The 19,919-nt window shown below is 46.8% G+C and overlaps 1 protein-coding gene and 1 pseudogene across 1 annotated transcript in view; both read left to right on the top strand.

Moving 5' to 3' along the window:
- Window positions 1-19,919, top strand: part of NRXN3 (neurexin 3) — a 1,900,058-nt gene that overhangs the window by 142,590 nt on the left and 1,737,549 nt on the right. The gene's annotated exons all lie outside the window — the stretch shown is intronic.
- Window positions 519-19,868, top strand: LOC146357157 (uncharacterized; annotated as a pseudogene).

Genomic DNA, 19,919 nt, shown 5'->3' with positions numbered 1-19,919 from the left:
ACGTAGGCTAAAACGGTGAATCAAAAAGGGACGCAAATAGCGCCTGCTATGCTATTTGCGTTCCCCTTATTTTCACCGTCTTAGTCTATGTAAATGTTTACGTAGACTAAGACGTGCCAAAATAAGGAACGCAAATGGCGGCGCCCATGGGCACCGCCATTTGCATACGTGCATTTTTTTCCTTTTAAATCAGCCATGATAGGCTACGTAAACATTTACGTAGCCTATCATGGTGTTTTTTAAAAATCTAGCTGTGATAGGCTACGTAAATCTTTACGTAGCCTATCACTTTTTTTTTTTTAACTGGAAATGGTGGTGGCGGCAGCCGGTCGGAAGACCGGCTGCTGCCGCCGCACCGCCACTGCCGCCAGGAAGATCCGCCCAAGGTAAGTCCTGTCCCGGGGGGGCGGGGGGGGGCAGACCGTTCCACCACCGATTTCGGGGGGCCAAATGCGCTGGCATTCGGCCTCCCCGAGATTCATGGCGGAATTCTCTGACATCCCTAATCTGGCGCCACCCATGCTGCTGGGCACACTCTGGACCTCGTTTTCTGTGCTGGATAGGGTGATAGTGATCTGAGAGTGGAGGAACTCTCTATAGTTCCGTTGTCATGGACAGATCACCACCTGGTGGGTTTTAGACTTGCTGGCACTTGGAACTTCTGCAGGGGTGGAGGGCCGATTAAGATGGTCCTCCCCACGAGGCTGATGGATCCGAATGGTTTCCTGATGGCTGTTGGGAATTTTCCTGTTGCCTTGGCAGGCGATCCTGTCGAAGCCTTGGCTGATCTATGGAATGGAGAAATGACCAGGGCCATGGACACAATCGCTCCTGAGCATCCTCTCTCACGAAGTGGAGCTGCACCAGCACCCTGGTTTTCTAGGGATTTGGCAGTGATGAAACGAATGAGAAGACAATTGGAGCGACGTTGGCTGAAAACTCGAAGTGAATCTGATCGAACACGGGCTAGAGGCTATTTGAAGGCCTATTCTGTGGCAATAGGGGCAGCAAAGAAAATATTTCTCAAGTGGTTAGGGGAGCTGTTTCAAGTAGTTAGGGGTCTTCTACACGCTAGCCCACAAGAGGATAATTTAAACCCCTCGACAGCCCACTGTGAACAATTTGCTCAGCACTTTGCAGACAAAATTGCTCAGATCCGCTCTGACTTGGACGCTATAGTTGCTACAGACCCGGTGGATGTAACTTTGGCCCCTGTTTGTCCAGTGTTGTTGGATACTTTCCAATTTGTACAGCCTGAGGATGTGGACAGGATCCTTGGAGAGGTGAGAGCCACCACATGTGTTCTAGATCCTTGCCCTTCCTGGCCCATAAAAGCAGCCAGAGGTGGACTGGCTGAGTGGGTAAGGGGAGTGGTTAATGCCTCCCTTAGGCAAGGCAGAATTCCAGCCTGCTTGAAGGAGGCAGTGGTGAGACCTTTGTTAAAAAAAGCCCTCCCTGAACCCCACTGTATTGGATAATTATCGGCCAGTCTCCAATATTCCATTTCTGGGCAAGATATTGGAGCGCATGGTGGCCTCCCAACTCTGGAGATTCCTGGATGAGACAGATTATCTAGATCCATTTCAATCTGGCTTCAGACCCGGTTATGGGACAGAAACAGCTTTGGTCACTTTGGTGGATGACCTACGCCGGGAACTAGACAAGGGGAGTGTGTCCCTGTTGGTTCTGCTGGACCTCTCAGCGGCTTTCAATACCATCGACCATGGTATCCTTCTGGGCTGCCTTGCTGGGATGGGACTTGGAGGCACTGTTTTACAGTGGCTCCATTCCTTCTTGGAGGGGCGGACCCTGAAGGTGGTGCTGGGGGACTCCTGTTCGACTCCCTGGCCATTGGCTTGTGGGGTCCCTCAGGGTTCTGTTTTGTCCCCCATGCTATTTAACATATGCATGAAACCACTGGGGGAGGTTGTCTGGAGTTTTGGGGTTCAGTGTCACCAGTATGCTGATGACACCCAACTCTACTTTTCCTTTTCATCTAATTCCAAGGAAGCTGTTGGGCTGCTGAACCGGTGTCTGTCGGCAGTAATGGACTGGATGAGGGTGAACAAATTGAAGTTTAATCCAGACAAGACAGAGGTGCTCCTGGTCAGTCGAAAGGTAGATCAGGGAATAGGGATACAGCTAGGGATGGCGGAGAATTTCTCCCCGAAACTTCGGGGGGCCGAGCGCCAATGTGTTCGGCCCCCCAAACAAGTTTCGGGGAGAAATCCTCCGCCCCCCCCGCCCCCCGCCCCCCCCCCCGGGACGGGACTTACCTTCACCGAATGTCCTTCCCAGTGGCTGGTCCGGCCGGCGGTTCAGCGGGTGTTCGAGCGAGGCGGGAGCGGCCTATCACGTAGCCTATCACAGCTAGATCTGCAAAGTCAGCCGTGATAGGCTACGTGAATCGTCACGTAGCCTATCAGAGGGCGTTTTTTTTTTTTCGCGTTCGCGGCCGGGCGAGGCGAGGCGCCTCCTCCCCGGCCTGAATTTCGGCCGGGCGAGGCGGGAAGCCTCCCCCCCCGGCCTGAACTTCGCGGGGGGAGCAGCGAAGCGCCTCCCCCCTACCGCGAACGGACTTCGACGACAGGTAAGTAACTTTCGTCCACCCCTAGATACAGCTTGTGCTGGATGGGGTTACACTCCCCCTGAAGACACAGGTTCACAGCTTGGGTGTACCTCTGGATTCAGCCCTGAGCCTGGATGCCCATGTTTCAGCAGTGGCCAGGAGTGCATTTGCACAGCTAAAGCTAGTGGGCTAGACGTCCTTGAGATGTCTGACTTGGCCACAGTAACACATGCCTTAGTTACATCCTGTTTGGATTACTGTAACGCACTCTACGTGGGGCTGCCTCAGAAGAGTGTTTGGAAACTTCAGCTGGTTCAAAGAACTGCGGCCAGACTGCTGACTGGGGCTGGTTACAGGGAGCATACAACTCCCCTGTTAAAACAGCTTCACTGGCTCCCAGTCTGTTCCGGGCACAATTCAAAGTGCTGGTTATGTCCTATAAAGCCCTATACGGCTCGGGTCCAGGTTATCGGAAAGACCATATTCTCCCTTATGAGCCTACTCGTGCCCTGAGATCTTCAGGGGAAACCCTTCTTGCCATCCCGCCATCAGCATTGAGTCTGTTTCCCGCCTCCCAGCTGAGCAGAGCAGAGCAGAGCAAGCTGCTCCAGCTGGTCCAGGGACTACAGAAGCAGGCAAGCTCCCAGAGAGCGAGCGAACAGAGCGAGTGAACAGGGGGAGCAAACAGGAGTTGGCCAGGGGAGTTGCAGTGGTTGAAGAGACAAAGGAGACAGAGGCTAAGAGGTAAGTGGGTTGCAGGAAGCCCAGGGCGCTGCCCTTTATCCTTCTGACTGGCTGTGAGCTCACCAGGAGCTTCTGAGAGCTCCAACTGAATTGGAGGGGTGTGGCCTGAGTACTCCCAGCAGCTGACTGGGCGGGAAGCTTCAGTCTGTTTCCCGCCTCCCAGCTGAGCAGAGCAGAGCAGAGCAAGCTGCTCCAGCTGGTCCAGGGACTACAGAAGCAGACAAGCTCCCAGAGAGCGAGCGAACAGAGCGAGCGAACAGGGGGAGCAAACAGGAGTTGGCCAGGGGAGTTGCAGTGGTTGAAGAGACAAAGGAGACAAAGGAGACAGAGGCTAAGAGGTAAGTGGGTTGCAGGAAGCCCAGGGCGCTGCCCTTTATCCTTCTGACTGGCTGTGAGCTCACCAGGAGCTTCTGAGAGCTCCAACTGAATTGGAGGGGTGTGGCCTGAGTACTCCCAGCAGCTGACTGGGCGGGAAGCTTCAGTCTGTTTCCCGCCTCCCAGCTGAGCAGAGCAGAGCAGAGCAAGCTGCTCCAGCTGGTCCAGGGACTACAGAAGCAGGCAAGCTCCCAGAGAGTGAGTGACCAGAGTGAGAGGAAAGGGGGAGCAAACAGGAGTTGGCCAGGGGAGTTCGGCAGGGGAGGTCAAGGGGGAGGCCCCTAACATTTTTTTTTTTTTAACTAACTTTTTCCCATTTATTTGTCTTGTAACACACACTTCCACACCAGTGGGACTCTGCTTTTAACCTCTACTGAGTAGAGGAGCAGGCACAGGCTAGTCTAGAACAATCACAAAGCTAGACACAAAAAGGGAAACGGGGCTATGGAAGGACAAGACTCTCCAGTGGTGGTGACCTGCAAGGTGTGTGCCATGTTTGTTTTCTTGCCTGAGAACAACATGGCCTACACCTGCAACAAGTGCAAGTTGATCACGCTGCTGGAGGAAAAAGTAAGTGGACTGGAGCGGCGACTGTCAACCCTCCGGGGAATAAGAGAACACGAAGAGTTCTTGGACAGAATGGGGGAACTACAGCAGCAAAGGGCAGACCAGAAACTTGAAGAGCAACAGCAAGATGAGGCAGAAGTGGGAAATGCTGAGGAGAAGAAAAATGGAGTAGAGGATACTCCTTGGAAAACGGTGACAGTTAGGAGAAGAAAAACTAGACGCCACTCTGCACCAGTGGAAGCGGTGGAGCTGTGGAACCGATTCCAGGTACTTGCAGATGAGACTGGAGGACAGCCTGCAGAGGAAGAATCACAGGGGAACCTGCATGAGAGTGAGCAAGAGGCTAAAGGTCAGTCAAACAGAGGCGATGAAACCCAGGCCTACAAGAAGAAGAAGAGAAGAGTGGTAGTAGTGGGAGACTCCTTGCTGCGTGGGATCGAGACCCAAGTATGTCGCGAAGACCCGTGGACTCGCCAGGTATGTTGTCTCCCGGGAGGACAGATTAGAGACGTGACTGAAAGGTTGCCTGCACTCATAAAGCCCACTGACAGGTATCCCTTTCTTCTCATCCATGTGGGAACAAATGATACCGCCAAGCGGAGCTACGAAGAGATCACGTCAGACTTTGAAGCTTTGGGAAGGAAACTCAAGAACTTTGGGGCCCAGATAGTTTTCTCATCCATCCTTCCAGTAGTTAGAAGAGGGATAGAAAGGGAACGAAAAATACTCCGGGTGAATGACTGGCTACGAAGGTGGTGCCGACGAGAGAGATTTGGATTCTGGGACCACGGGCTATACTTCCTGGAAGATGGACTGTTGGCTAGGGATGGGTTGCACCTCACAAAGGCTGGGAAGAATGTGTTTGGCCACAGCATGAAGAACTTCATCAGGAGGGCTTTAAACTGAATCCTATGGGGAAGGGAGATGTAATGTTGGGGGTAACAATGGACGTAGGCGCATGCACTGCAATGGAGAGAACAGCGCTGATAGCGCCCAATAATAGTCTTCAGACACATGTAGGAAGAAAGCCAGACTATGAAGCACATGGTCTTCGATGTCTATATACTAATGCCCAGAGTATGGGAAACAAACAGAACGAACTTGAACTCTTAATACAGGAGGGAAATTATGACTTGATAGGTATAACTGAGACTTGGTGGGATGACTCTCATGACTGGAATACAGCAGTTGAAGGATATAACTTGTTCAAAAAGAACAGGAGGAACAGAAAGGGAGGCGGGGTTGCACTGTATGTGAAAAATACATATCTCTGCACAGAAATACAGGAGGAGGAGCTTGGTAGCCCCATCGAGAGCATCTGGGTTGAAATAAATGGAGCAAAGAATAAAAGGAACCTGGTGGTCGGAGTCTACTACCGGCCACCCAATCAAGGAGAAGCCAAGGATGAAACTTTTGAAAAGCAAATAGCCAATGTTTTAAGGAAGCATGATGTAGTAGTAATGGGGGACTTCAATTTCCCCGATATTTGTTGGGAGACAAATTCTGCAAAACATGGCCCCTCCAGGAAATTCCTGACTTGTGTGGCGGATAACTTCCTCCTACAGAAAGTAGAGGAAGGAACTAGAGGATCGGCTATCCTTGACTTGATCCTAACCAACAGAGATGACTTAGTGGATAAAGTAGCAGTTACAGGAACTCTGGGGGAAAGCGACCATGTTGTACTTGAGTTCTTGGTTCTAAGGGAAGCAAAAGCCGAGTGTACTCAAACGCGTACCCTGGATTTTAGGAAAGCTGATTTTCATAAACTCAGAACAATGATCAGTAAGGTCCCATGGCAAACAATGCTAGCGAGAAAAGGAGTCCAAGATGGGTGGGAACTTTTAAAAAAGGAAATTCTCAAGGCACAATCACAAACAATTCCAACAAGAAGAAAAGGTGGAAGACAACAGAAGAAGCCAATGTGGCTTCACAAAAAGCTTAGGGATGACCTGAAAACAAAAAAGGACACATATAGGAAGTGGAAAGAAGGCCAAGTAACAAAGGAAGAGTACAGGCAGGTAGCACAGAATTGCAGGGATGGCGTCAGGAAGGCTAAAGCGGAGAACGAGGTGAGGTTAGCGAGGGATGCTAAAAACAACAAAAAGGCTTTCTTCAGCTACGTGCATAGTAAAAGGCAGAGGAAAGAAATGGTTGTTCAGCTATTAAATAAGGATGGCAAAATGATAACAGATGACAAAGAAAAGGCAGAGGTGCTCAATTCCTACTTTGGCTCAGTCTTCTCCCAAAAGAGGGTCTATGACCCCCCTGGCAAAGGCGAAGTACAGGCTGAAGGGGCAGGATTGCAGCTTGAGATCGACAGGCATATGGTCAAGGAACACCTCATTACTTTGAATGAGTTCAAATCTCCAGGGCCAGATGAACTGCATCCTAGAGTAATAAAGGAACTGGCAGAAGAACTCTCAGAACCGCTGTCTATTCTCTTTGAGAAATCATGGAGGACCGGGGAAGTGCCAGATGACTGGAGGAGGGCTAACGTTGTCCCTATCTTCAAAAAGGGTAAAAAGGAGGAACCTGGGAACTACAGACCAGTCAGTCTGACATCAATCCCTGGGAAAATTCTGGAGCAGATCATAAAGCAATCCATCTGGAAGCACCTTGACAACAATGCCGTGATTACTCGAAGCCAACATGGATTTGTCAAAAACAAGTCCTGCCAGACAAATCTGATCTCATTTTTTGATCAAGTCACCTCCCTTGTAGACCGTGGGAATGCTGTAGACATCATATACCTCGACTTCAGCAAAGCTTTCGACAAAGTGCCCCATGATATCCTGATGAGCAAACTTGCTCGAAGTGGGCTAGATGAAACAACGATCATGTGGATCCACAGTTGGCTACAGGATCGGACTCAAAGAGTGCTTATCAATGGGACCTTCTCAAGCTGGGGAGAGGTAACGAGTGGGGTACCGCAGGGCTCAGTCCTGGGCCCAGTGCTCTTCAACATTTTTATTAATGACTTGGAGGAGGAGGTGCAGGGAATGCTGATCAAATTTGCAGATGACACAAAATTGGGAGGGATAGCTAATACTTTGGAAGACAGAAACAAAATTCAAAGTGATCTGGATAGACTGGAGTGCTGGGCAGAAAACAACAGAATGGCATTTAATAGGGACAAATGCCAAGTTCTGCACCTAGGAAAAAGAAACCAAATGCACAGTTACAAGATGGGGGATACGTGGCTCAACCACACTACGAGCGAGAAGGATCTTGGAATTGTCGTCGATCACAAGCTGAATATGAGCCAACAATGTGATGTGGCTGCAAAAAAGGCAAATGCTATTTTGGGCTGCATTAATAGAAGCATCGCTTCCAAATCCCGGGAAGTACTAGTTCCCCTCTACTCAGCACTGGTTAGGCCTCATCTGGAGTACTGTGTCCAGTTCTGGGCACCACACTTTAAGAAGAATGCAGACAAGCTGGAGAGGGTTCAAAGGAGGGCAACAAAGATGATCAGGGGACTGGAAACAAAGCCCTATGAAGAGAGACTGAAAGAACTGGGCATGTTTAGCCTTGAGAAGAGAAGACTGAGGGGAGATATGATAGCACTCTTCAAGTACTTGAAAGGTTGTCACAGAGAAGAAGGCCAGGATCTCTTCTTGATCATCCCAGAGTGCAGGACACGGAATAATGGGCTCAAGTTACAGGAAGCCAGATTCCGGTTGAACATCAGGAAAAACTTCCTGAGTGTCAGAGCAATACGGCAATGGAACCAATTACCTGGGGAGGTGGTGGGCTCTCCCACACTGGAGGCCTTTAAGACGAGGCTGGACAGCCATTTGTCAGGGATGCTCTGACTTGGATTCCTGCATTGAGCAGGGGGTTGGACTCGATGGCCTTGTAGGCCCCTTCCAACCCTACTATTCTATGATTCTATGATTCTACTTGAAAGGTTGTCACAGAGAGGAAGGCCAGGATCTCTTCTCGATCATCCCAGAGTGCAGGACACGGAATCATGGGCTCAAGTGACAGGAAGCCAGATTCCGGCTGAACATCAGGAAAAGCTTCCTGACTGTTAGAGCAATACAACCATGGAACCAATTACCTGGGGAGGTGGTGGGCTCTCCCACACTGGAGGCCTTCAAGACGAGGCTGGACAGCCACCTGTCAGGGATGCTCTGACTTGGAGTCCTGCATTGAGCAGGGGGTTGGACTCGATGGCCTTGTAGGCCCCTTCCAACCCTACTATTCTATGAGTCTATGAGTCTATGAGCACGCCTGGTGGGAATGCGGGAGAGGGCCTTCTCGGTGGCTGCCCCAAGGCTCTGGAACTCCCTTCCCAGGGAGGCGAGAGTGGCACCCTTCTTGATATGTTTTCGTAGGCATGCAAAAACTTTTTTGTTCCAGAAGGCCTTTGGGGATAACTAGTCTGGACCTGGGAAAATGCGACGTATGGATACCATTTTTGTTGTTCTGGTTGTCTTTTAATGTTTTAATATTTTTACAATTTTAATATTGATGATTTACTTATATTTTTAACTTTTATACAGTTGTATTTATATTTCTGTGTATAGGTTTTAATTGTAGCAGGTTTAATGTTGTAAGGCCACCTTCTGTCCTAGTATTGGGAACAGGATATAAATAAATATAATAATAATAATAATAATGATAAGGCTAGAAAGCTGGTTTGTCTCTTCCAAATATCAGTGCAAATAACTGGAAGTGTGCTGGACAAATGTGTGGCTTGTTCTTGGGGCCTCCTTCTCCACAGCAACTCATGCTGAGAGCATATTTCCTCTTTACATCCTGCCCACTGACTCAGAGATGAATTCCTCCCTTTCACCTCTTAACCTCTTCCTTGGTCCCCTGCTTCCACTTTCACATTCCTTAAATCTTTCTCCAGGTGGCAACCCATTTCTTGGGGTAATCAATATCCTGCTCAGCTGGAACACTGTTACCAGGGAAACCTCTGCAGGCAGCAAGCCAGGACTTCATTGAGATGCATCAGCTGTGGTAGGGCCTTTCTGAGGGCAAATGGTCTTGGCATGGACAGTTTGGCAGTAGGGCCTGAGCAGAGTGCTCAGATGGACCCCACATCATTAGATATTGCTGGCTTCCGTTAGGCACCAGTTTGATAACCCAAGACATTTTGATACACTCAGCAAAAAAGGTTGAGGCTGGTGTCAGGGAGAACTTATCTTTTATGGAAAGACTCAGTTGGATAGAGAGGCAATAAATGCTAATATACTTTCCTGATGCCTGGTTCCTGTAGTCCAGTCCCTTCACGATGGCTTCTTTCTATGGAACATGGTCAGGATATGGGAGTGCTAGATATTTCAGTATTCCGCAAAACCTGTATTGGAAAACCTTGCATGTAGGAATGTGCAAACCCACCCCCATCTGGGTTCTCTGGTCACCCGCCCATCCCTTGCCACCACTCGCCAGTCCCCAGACCGTGCTCAAGACCCTCCTGTGCTCAGTGAGCAGCCCTCACTCACCCTGGCAACCTTGCTGAGCTCTGCAGCCACCATTTTTTGAAAAATGAAATGTCAGTCACAAAAATGTGCATATTTGCATGTGCATGAAAATGTGCATTTTGCACGTGTGCAAAATTCAAATTTCCTCAAATACACATATTTGCATATGTGTGAATATGTGCATCTGTGAAAATACACACATTTGCATGTGCATGAGTATGTGCGTTTGCGAAAATGCACATTTTCGCACGTGCACAAACATGCGCGCGCACAAAATGCACATTTTTGCAATACACAAATATGTGCATTTGCAAATATGTGCATTTTTGTGATTGCCATTTTATTTTTCAAAAAATGGCTACTGCGGAGCTTGACGAGGCCGCCGGGGTGAGTGCAGGCAGGGGGCGAGCGGGGGCTGGGGCTCAGCGAGTGGGATTCGGGGGTGTGGGCAGGGCAGGTTCCATTGGATTCCCAGACGGATTCAGGGACCTGTGCCATCCCTACTTGCATGGCCACAATTGGAGGACTGAAGAAGTGTGTGTAATAATCTTTGAAATTCTTGTATTTTTTATTTGATTTTAGAAGGATATTTCATTAAATGCTTGAAGATAGAAGTTCTGATTGTGTTGGCACGCACGAAATATGCTTATTCTTCTGAAATATTGGGCCTACAGCTACTAATACCTCATTACTACTGATAGAATTTGCTCCTTCATGTGATCACAGCATAGGCAGCTGTTCTTCTCCTTCAGCCTGCAAGCAGATGGGAGGCCAGGCAGAGCTATGTTCTCAAGCCATGAGCTTCCCACAATAGAACTGGGTTCTAAGTCATCTGAGCCTGTATCATTTTCTGATTCCAAAACCATAGTGCTCACAGTGGCTCTGGGGCTAGGCCTGACAAGTTGTCTAATTTGGTATAAGGGGCAGTGTGGTGTAGTAGTTAAGAGTGTCAGACTAGGACTGGGAAACCCAGCTTCAAATCCGCACTTGGCCACAAAGCTTGCTGGGAAACCTTAGGCCTGCCAGTCTACTTCACAGAGTCGTTTTGAAGGTAAAATTGGGGAGAACAGGGATAACCGTGGCAGCTTCCGATGTTCAGCTCTACCTGTGGCAGAATCTGCAAATGATTCCCACAATCAATGTTCTTTGCCTTGAGCAATACTTGTGGGGATAAACTATATTTGCTTCATGTGCTGGTAAACAGCTCCCCAGGGATCCTTTGGGGAAGATCAGATTTACTGTTACATAGTGAAAGCTCATCAAATATGTTGCCGGCCTTTGCCATTCTGTCAATGTATGGGAGCAAGAGGCTCACGGCCTATGTCTTGCTGCCTGATTATGCGCACTCATGACTGAGCAGGCCTGCTAAGCAGAGCAGAAGAACCTGAGAAGAGCCCACCTCTGAACCTGCCTCATTTTCCTCTTGACCAACTGTTGTCAGGGGAAAGGAGGTTAGTGGACAGGGTTTGATTAGATACAGGTTTGTCTCTTTCCTTTAAGTGGGAGTTCATGTTAATATTTAATTCGAGGCAACTGACTTTGACCATAGGGGTTCATCGGTTATGCTGTTCAGCCACCTGCGTTTGATGTCTGTAGCTCCTGCCATTTGGCTTATGCCGGAGCTCTAGGAAGTATTAATTTTGGAGGTTTAAAGACTGATGTTGCTGCATCCCACTCTGTGGGCAAGAATCTCTCTCCCCTTTCCCCATCTCCCTTGCTGTTCTTTCATGGGAAAAAAGAAAGATGCTTATGGGAAGGGACAGATTTCCTCTATGTGAAACATCACAGGGAAGCTTGTTAATGAATTCTGGCTGGATAGCGATGTTCTTGTTGACATGATTTTCTTGATTAATCAACTGTATTTGCTGAAGAGTGCTCTTTCTTTTAAGTTTGCATGGTTCATACTAATATTAATTGCAAAAAGATTTTTTTTAAAAAAATGTGAGGGCCTTTTGCTAATTGAGTTCATTAAGCTTGAGACTTGTCTTTAGTGAATGAAAGCTACTAACAGCACAATCCTATACATATCTACTCAGAAGTGAGTCCCATTGAGTTCAGTGGGGCTTATTCCCAGGTATGTGGGGATAGGAGTGCAGCGTAAGTCATGTATACATGTCGCCTATAAATGTAGTAGTCATGATTAACTTAACATTTTGTTGCTTTCAGTGGATCTTCTCTAGTTATGAGCAGGTCTGGATTCAGCCAATTAATGTAATCTGCTTGCAACTTCCAAATTCACCCTCAGCCTCAGTTCACCATCTGTAAAAATGGGAGCATTTTTTTTATGTATTTATTTTCTAAAATGTGTATCAAACCCTTTCAGTGCATTTGGATTAGTGCTGTGCCAAAAATTTCTTCCCCATTTTTTTTGAGCATTCTTATTCAATCTGATAGAAAATGAATAGCTTTTGAAAAGAAATTCAAAGGAGAAGAACATTTTTGAGAAATTCTCATGGGTTGGGTTTGGGTTTCTTGTGCTTACCTTATGTATGAGGTGGCCAAGGAGTGTGCGTGAGTGTCCCGTCTTTCATTGTACAATCATCTCTCTGGCATCCTGTAGCCACCTTGCTTCCTGAACTTCAATTAAAGCCCAGGGGAAGACATAATGAAGTAATTCCTCCCATATTCCTCCCATATGAGGGTGGTTGGTTACTCTGGTGGTGCTGTCCTTTCCCAAGGTCCTGCGGCATTGAGCTGGCAAGTAACCATGTCATGTAGGCTTCTTACATGGCCTCTCTTAGCATATATTTCCAGAGCAGTGATGCAGAAGTGGCATCAACACTGATAAGGTAACATAAGAACCAGTTTTGTTTTCATGCAAATGAAAATGTATGAGAGAGGGAGAGAGAGAAAGCTGGGAGCACACTCAGAATTTTAATAACTGCAGTTTCTGCTTGTTAGGAGTAAGGCATTGTTATAGATTTTGCTCAAAGAACATAGCATTGGCATTGGGTATTGGTGAACTGGTTTCTAATCTCACCTTAGCCATGCACTAATTTGGTAAGTCAAGTTGGCCTCAGGCATGACAAAGGATATGAACCTGACTCTTTTCATGTTTCTGGTGTTCCATCCAAAGCAATTATTTGTACATCTTTCCTGCAAAGATATGTGTAACTTCAAAATGTACATTCACTATGCTACATCTCCTCCTCCTCCTCAGTAAATTGTGCTTAAGTATGATGGGAATATTGCAAGAACTGAGTAGCCAAAAGTAGCTTACAAATGAGGAAGCTTCCTTCTTGCTATTTAGACTCAGAACTCCAGTTTCTGTCCTCTTCTGCTACCTTGTTCAGAATTACTGACATCTGCAGGATAATATATTGGCTCTCATATTAATGTTACTGGATGTGATGGGCATACACGAAGAGGACAGACTGGTGCAAGGGATTACTTTCTCTGTCTGGTTCTTCATCCCACAATGCTGGTGTCACATTGAAGATGTTTTTCTGTCTTCTTTCCCCAGTGTACCCTATTTTTGTTTGTCTCTCAGATATTCTGACATGGCTGACACTGAAAATGTAGCAGTGGACAGCTCTGTGCAAACCTTCATGGAATGTGCAATGTTGGATAAAAAATTGTCTGGCTAGGGGGAAAGTGGAATAGAAAACACTGAAAGTATTATACTGCTGTGATGTATGTGGTTTAACCTCATCTAGAACACTGAGTGTGATTCTACTCCCACAGTCTTACGGGTAACATAGAAGAGAATCAAACAGTAAAATGGACTGAGATCTGGAAATCTTCTCTGGAAGAAGAAATGGGAAGACTTGGAAGTGCTGAGTTCAAATGAGTTTGATCAGAGGGTACATGGTTATAGAACCAGTGCTTTTTAACCTTTCTTGTGTTAGGAATTCCCCCTCCCTATACCTACATATGAATTTTGAATTTATAAAGCAACTTTGCTCTACTTCTGTGGCCTTTCTGGATGGCCTTCCAGGAGGGGTATACCTTGCCCTTTCATTTCCCACTTTTAGGGGGGCTCTGAAAAAGCTTTATTCCAGTGGGTATTTTCAAGATGGGGTCTCTTTTAATGTATGTTTAGCCCATTGCTGCTTCCAATTTGCTATTTTATTTGGTTGTTTTTGTACTATTTTTTAATTTAAAAAAGATTATGCTGTTGTTATTGACTATTGCATTTTTGATGGTGTAAGCTGTCTTGAATATATTCGGATGTAGAAAGGTGGGATATAAATTATCAAAATAAAAAAATACATAATAAAATTAAAACAGCTGCAGTGAACCATTTTCACATTGAGTCATATGCCAGATAACACTTCTGAATATCTGCCATGGAAACCCAATATCCTGCAGAGGATTTGGGGCCCTGGGATTTTTTTTATGAAGGGTATAAATACAATGAAAAATAAATAAATAAACAAACCTCATCATCATCCCTTGTGAACTGAGAGTGTGCACTCAAGCACACCCCAAACTCCCCTGCAGCTGCACATTCCTGGGGAAGATAAACGATGGTGAACATACTGCAGTTTTACAATGACAATTGCCCAACACTACTGATGTTTTGACTGGGCCTGTTGGGTCCTACCATCTGCCTGGTGGTATCCAGCCCTAAATTGCACAAACCTTGAAGGAAAAGCAGCCCTAAATTGCACAAAACCTCAAAGGAAGAGGAGGTGAGTCAGCAGGAGACAATAACCCTCCTGAGATAATCACTTGGGGAGATACCTTGGTTGGGAAGGCTGTGGTTTTGGAGGAACTGATACACTCTTACTGTTCTCATAACCTCACCCTGGATTCAACATGATCACTCCAAGGAGCAGAGGCAGCAGCATGTCCAAATGGAAGCCCATAGCTGGGGGCTAAGTGCCCATCTGGAAGCATAAGGTAAACTCTCCCTGACCCTACTCATGAGGAGCATTCCTGGGTCCTCATGTACTCTGAATTAGGACCCTGATGACAGGCCAGCAAGAGGTGAAGTGGATACACCAACTACAAAGCTGCTCATTTAAAGCCTAGCCAGCCAGTGCTGAAGCAACCTTTAATCTTGTTGCAGCTCTTTTGTTGGTCAGTGCCCCTTTGATTCAATGGCCAGCTCCTGGTAAGGCACAATTTGAGCCACATGGTGGGGTGGCAGGAACAGGACAGAGACCTTTAGAAGCTTCTGAGGAACCCCAGGGTTCCCTGGAACACAGCTAAAAAATTCTACTCTCTGGAACACTGTATGTCTGTTTGTTGGCCTCCTTCTCCTGAATTGCTTTGCTGATGAGAGCAAGATATGTGTTATTTGAAAGCTGAGAAGGAGGGAGGAGACGGTAATATTGTGTGTTTGTGGAACCTTCCAGAGAGAGATCCTCAAATGCCCCTTTCCCTAGGGAATTCCATAGGGGATAGTGATATATTTTAATAATTAAAAACACACAACAATAAAACATAACCAAATCTGTATAGTACCAGTATTTCTCTTTTTTAGATAAAACACCCCTTCAGCAACCAGGCCAGTGCTATTATTACACCGCTAAGATACCTTCCAATTTTTAAGAATGTTCCCTCTTATACTGATACATAGATAATTTATTTATCCCATTGTTCAATGCATTTATATTGCACCCTTCAGCACTGTTGCTTCCAGGGGTGATGAACAAATCTATGTATGTATGTATGTATCTATCAATCAAAATAGCAATCAAAATCAAACCAAGTAAAAGCAGAGCAATAAAAATCACTAAACCTGTGGCAAAGATAAAACTGATTAGACAAGGAACATATTAAGAGGCCTGGGAAAATTAAAATGGTCTTCTCCTGTTTAACCTTTCTGGAGGGGCCATTGCATAGCTTGGGTGCCACCACTGAGAGGGCCCTTTCCCCAGTTGCCCCTCACTTAGGGAGGGGACACACAAAGATAGGTTTGAGAAGAAAATCTTGACATCCAGGTAGATTCAAGTGGAAAGGGGTGATCCTTTTTGTTCCCTGGTCCCAAGCCATGAAGGGCTTTAAAGGTCAAAAGCTGTACTTTCAATTGGGCTTGGAAACAGGCCGGGAGTAGGAGTTCACGAAAGTCACTTACCTGGTCTCGCAGCTTTTCGCGGTGGGGGGGAGGCGCTTCGCTGCTCTCCCCCCGAAGTTCAGGCCAGGGGGGGAGGCTTCCCGCCTCGCCCGGCCGAAATTCAGGCCGGGGGGGAGGCTTCCCGCCTTGCCCGGCCGAAATTCAGGCCGGGGAGGAGGCACCTCGCCTCGCCCGGCCGCGAAATAAAAAGTTAAAAAAAAAAACGCCCCCGTGATAGGCTACGTGACGATTAACGTAGCCTATCACGGCTGACTTTGCAAATCTAGCTGTGATAGGCTATGTTAATTGTCACGTAGCCTATCACGGGGGCGTTTGTTTTTTTTTAGTTTTATTGGAATGGCGGTGGCGGCAGCCAGTCGAAAGATCGGCTGCCACCCCCGCCCCTGACGAAGACCCGACGAACCGCCGCCAGGACCCGCCGCCAGGAGGGACATTCGGGAAAGGTAAGTCCTGTCCCAGGGGGGGGGGTGCGGGGGGCGGGGGGGTGCGGAGAATTTCTCCCCGAAACTTGTTCGGGGGGCCGAACACGTTGGCGCTCGGCCCCCCGAAGTTTCGGGGAAAAATTCTCCGCCATCCCTGGCTCGGCCCCCCGAAGTTTCGGGGAGAAATTCTCCGCCAACCCTAGCCGGGAGCTGGCAAAGATGGCAAAGCACTGGTATGATATGCTCATGACACCCAGTCCAAGTTAACAGTCTTCTAGTCTTACAGTTGCGTTCTGAACGAACCGTCTTCAAAGACATCCATACACAGTTCCCAAAAAACTAGGGCCAAGCTACTCCCGTTTCACTTGTTTGTGGACAGCAAAACCAGGAGAATATTTCAGCTGATTTTCCAAGGGTGGGTGAAATTTGGCTGAGGGAAGAACTCACCACTCACTTCTGGAGCTTCTGGTAGCCACCAACTGGCATCCATAATTTTTTCTGTCTTAAGAGCCCTACAAGTGATGCCGTGTGATGACCTAGCATCCCTTGCAGGGGTATGGGGGAGAAAAAAAATGGCATCTGCCAGTAGCACTCTGGAGATGGGGCATATATAGAGTTGCACAAAGTGGACAGTGCTTTGTTCCTCTTTTTTCTAAATATTTAAGATTACCCAATAAACTTGATTTATAGGAGATTCAGAAAAGTAAAATAAAAATAAAAATCATACAGCGTGATTCCTCTGTCTATACTTCATACAATGTATAATTATATAATTTCTGTGTCCTAGCAGTAGAAAAATCAAGGGTGGGATTTTTTTTTAATGCATAAAATTAACCAACTAATGGAATTCAGTACTACAGTAGTCCTCCAGCTGATGTTGGATTGCAATTGCCATCATTCCTGACCATTGGCTATGCTGGCTGGAGCCGGTGGGAGCTGGAGCCCAACAACTTCTTGAGGGTCTCCAATTCTCCATGGAGGATGGATTCGTCAGTAGCGATTAGCCATTAGAACTAAATAGAACATCCATGTGCAGATAAAGTATATCCTGAACACCTGTACAGGGGACAAAGAACAGGAGATAAAGAATAGGAGAAAGCAATAACTTCCACTTCCTGCTTGTGAGTTCCATAGACTGGTTGTTGTTGGAAACTTCGGTGGATTAGATGTACTTTGGTCAGATCCTTTAAGACAGTTCTTGGTTCCAATGATACCTGTCCCACACAATGGATCTGAGGGGAATGTCAGATCTTGGACATCCTTGCTTCTGTCCTCATTGGATAACTATTTTGGGAAGGCATAAGTGAAGACAGCAGCTTTGAAGCAGCTACAGGATGTGGCAGGTGGCAGCATTTGCTTTGAGTGGATGCCAACACCTAGTCCAGCAGCAGATGCTCAGGAGGGAAAAGTTGTTAAGTGGCAGTGGAACAGGTACAAAAGGTGGGAAGATGCTAGAGCCGCAGAAAAGTGTTTGAATCAGGCCCTGTCAGAGCAGCAGCGAGAAATAGTTGCATCCTTTTGGGATCCTTTGCCTAAGTGGGGGTTGGAAGAGGAGATAAGTCATAAAGTTAAAAAAAAAAAATCCTTGAACATAGAAATCAAGGAGTAGCAGCAAAAGAAATGTAGGTCCCATGTACCATATTTTTCTTCTTCTTTTAATATCCATTTGGAAGGGTTTTTTTCTAAGCATAATGAGCACCACTTCCACCTGTGTGGGAACAGTACTCACATTTTGGTTCATTTTGAGATTCAGAGATAGTCGGTGGAAAGCTTTACCAATGGGGACAAAATGATGGGTTACCTCTGTGTATGTTGAACCCAACAGCAAGGATCGTTAATGGGGGCTAAGCTTCCATTGTGCTGCTCCATGGAGGCCCAGGAAATCTCTATAGATAAACATCATTTGCACACCAATCCAGTTCTTTCCTTCCTTCAAAAAAAAAAAAAAAAAAGTACTGCAGTGAAAAGGTGCAGGAAGGAACTAGAAGGGAGTCTTATATGAGATAGGAGCCTTGGCTCCCAGCGGTGCTGTATAAATAACAACCGATAAGGAAAAGGAATGGGACACCTGCCTCTGCCGAATTGCTTATATGAAAAACTAAAGAAAACAAGCTTGCTGCCTATGATAAGATCGAGCTTGGCAGCTTGCAAAGCCAGAACAATGTTTATGGGATTTAGAGGGGAAAAATTGGTTTTTGAAGCATTTCTTAAATAAAATGGAATGTGATGATAGTGAGATTTAATTCCTGTAGGCATGGGAAGCAAGAGTGCTTGTTTTCTGAGCCCAGCTATTGAGGCATCCATGCCTACAGCCAGACCTGTCACTTGAGGGCTGTAGGAGGTTCTCTTTGGTGTTTATTTTATTTACAGAAATTATATACTTCTCGACACCCAATAAAATATCCAAACAATGAACAATCAAATGGGGAGAAAAATAATAATCATTGAAATACAGAATTAAATCTTTAAAAGAAAATTGTTCCAATAAAACTGTGGCTAGTTATTCAGGGATGGCTTGTTTAAATAAAAATCTTTTCATCAGGCACTGAAAACCAAACAATGTTGGCATCTACCTGACATCAACTGGTAGGGAGTTCCACAGAGAAGGATACAATACACTGAAGGCTCTACTCTGAGTGGACTCCAAATGGTCCATACAGAACTACCAGGAGTGCCCCATCTGATGTCCTCAGTGACCAGGCAGGCTGGCAAGGGAGAAGGTGCTCTCTGAAATATCCTGATCCCAAATGGATTAGGGCTTTATACATGACACATTAAACCTGGCCTGGTAGCAAATAGACAGCCAGTGCAGTTCCCTCAGTAGAGATGTTACATACTGAAAAGGGGCAGCTCCCAGCAACAGTCGAGCTGCTGCATTCTGCACTAGCTGCAGCTTCTGGACCAACCTTAAGGGCAGCCCCACATAGAACATGTTGCAGCAATCCAGTCTTGAGGTTACTAGTGCCTGTAACACTATAACCAAGCTATCCCTATCCAGGAGAGGCCAAAGCTGGCGTACCAGCTGAAGCTGGTTGAAGGCTCTCTGAGCTTCTGTGGTCACTTGAACCTCCAGCAACAAGGATGGATCCAGGAGTACCCCCAGACAATGAACCAGACCTTTAAGAGAATGTTCCTTCTCAGTTCCAGTTTGGAATGTGTTGCCCAAGTAGCTGAACTGTTTCAAGCCATGGGTCCTGCTGTGTATGAGGGTTAGCTCAGTGGAGGGTAGTGCTTCGCCTAGGTTCTCAGGGATACAATCAAGGGATACAAACAAGGGTTAAGCTCCAATAGGCAAAGTAAGGCACAGCAAAGGTCAAGTTCCAGAATGGTTAACATCGGGCAGAGTCCAGAGGCAAGGCCAGACAAAGCCAAGGTCAGATACCAGTTAGAGAAATCAAGGAGTGGATAGCACAACAAAGAGGCCTGGGCTGGAAGCCAGACCAGCTCAGCTTAGATGTTGCTCCAATAACTGGCAAACTCAGACTGATTCTTAATAGGACTTGGGCTTCCTAGAGGTTGTTTGCTCCTCCCAGGCATTGTGTAAGGTCTTCTCCATTAAAGGGGCCATGCTTGCTTTTCAAGCCTTTGACTTCAATGGCATGGAGGTGACTGCGGTGTGGCGGCAGCTTCAGAAGCAGAAGTTCTCAGAAACTGAGGATGGCAATGTGACCTCCTCTAGAAGGAGGGAGCTGGTTCCAAGGGCTGTTCTGAAGCCAAGGGCCCTGAGGTGAGAAAATGGGTGCTTCTGTGGCCACATCCTCTTCTTAGTTGAGAGGTCTGTA

Source organism: Heloderma suspectum, chromosome 1 (genome assembly GCF_057233095.1).
Source record: "Heloderma suspectum isolate Gila_16-S chromosome 1, 16-S_ref, whole genome shotgun sequence".
In the NCBI taxonomy this organism is placed as follows: Eukaryota; Metazoa; Chordata; class Lepidosauria; order Squamata; family Helodermatidae; genus Heloderma; species Heloderma suspectum.
Note: the sequence above shows the minus strand (reverse complement) of the source record. Positions and strands in the feature narration are given on the sequence as shown.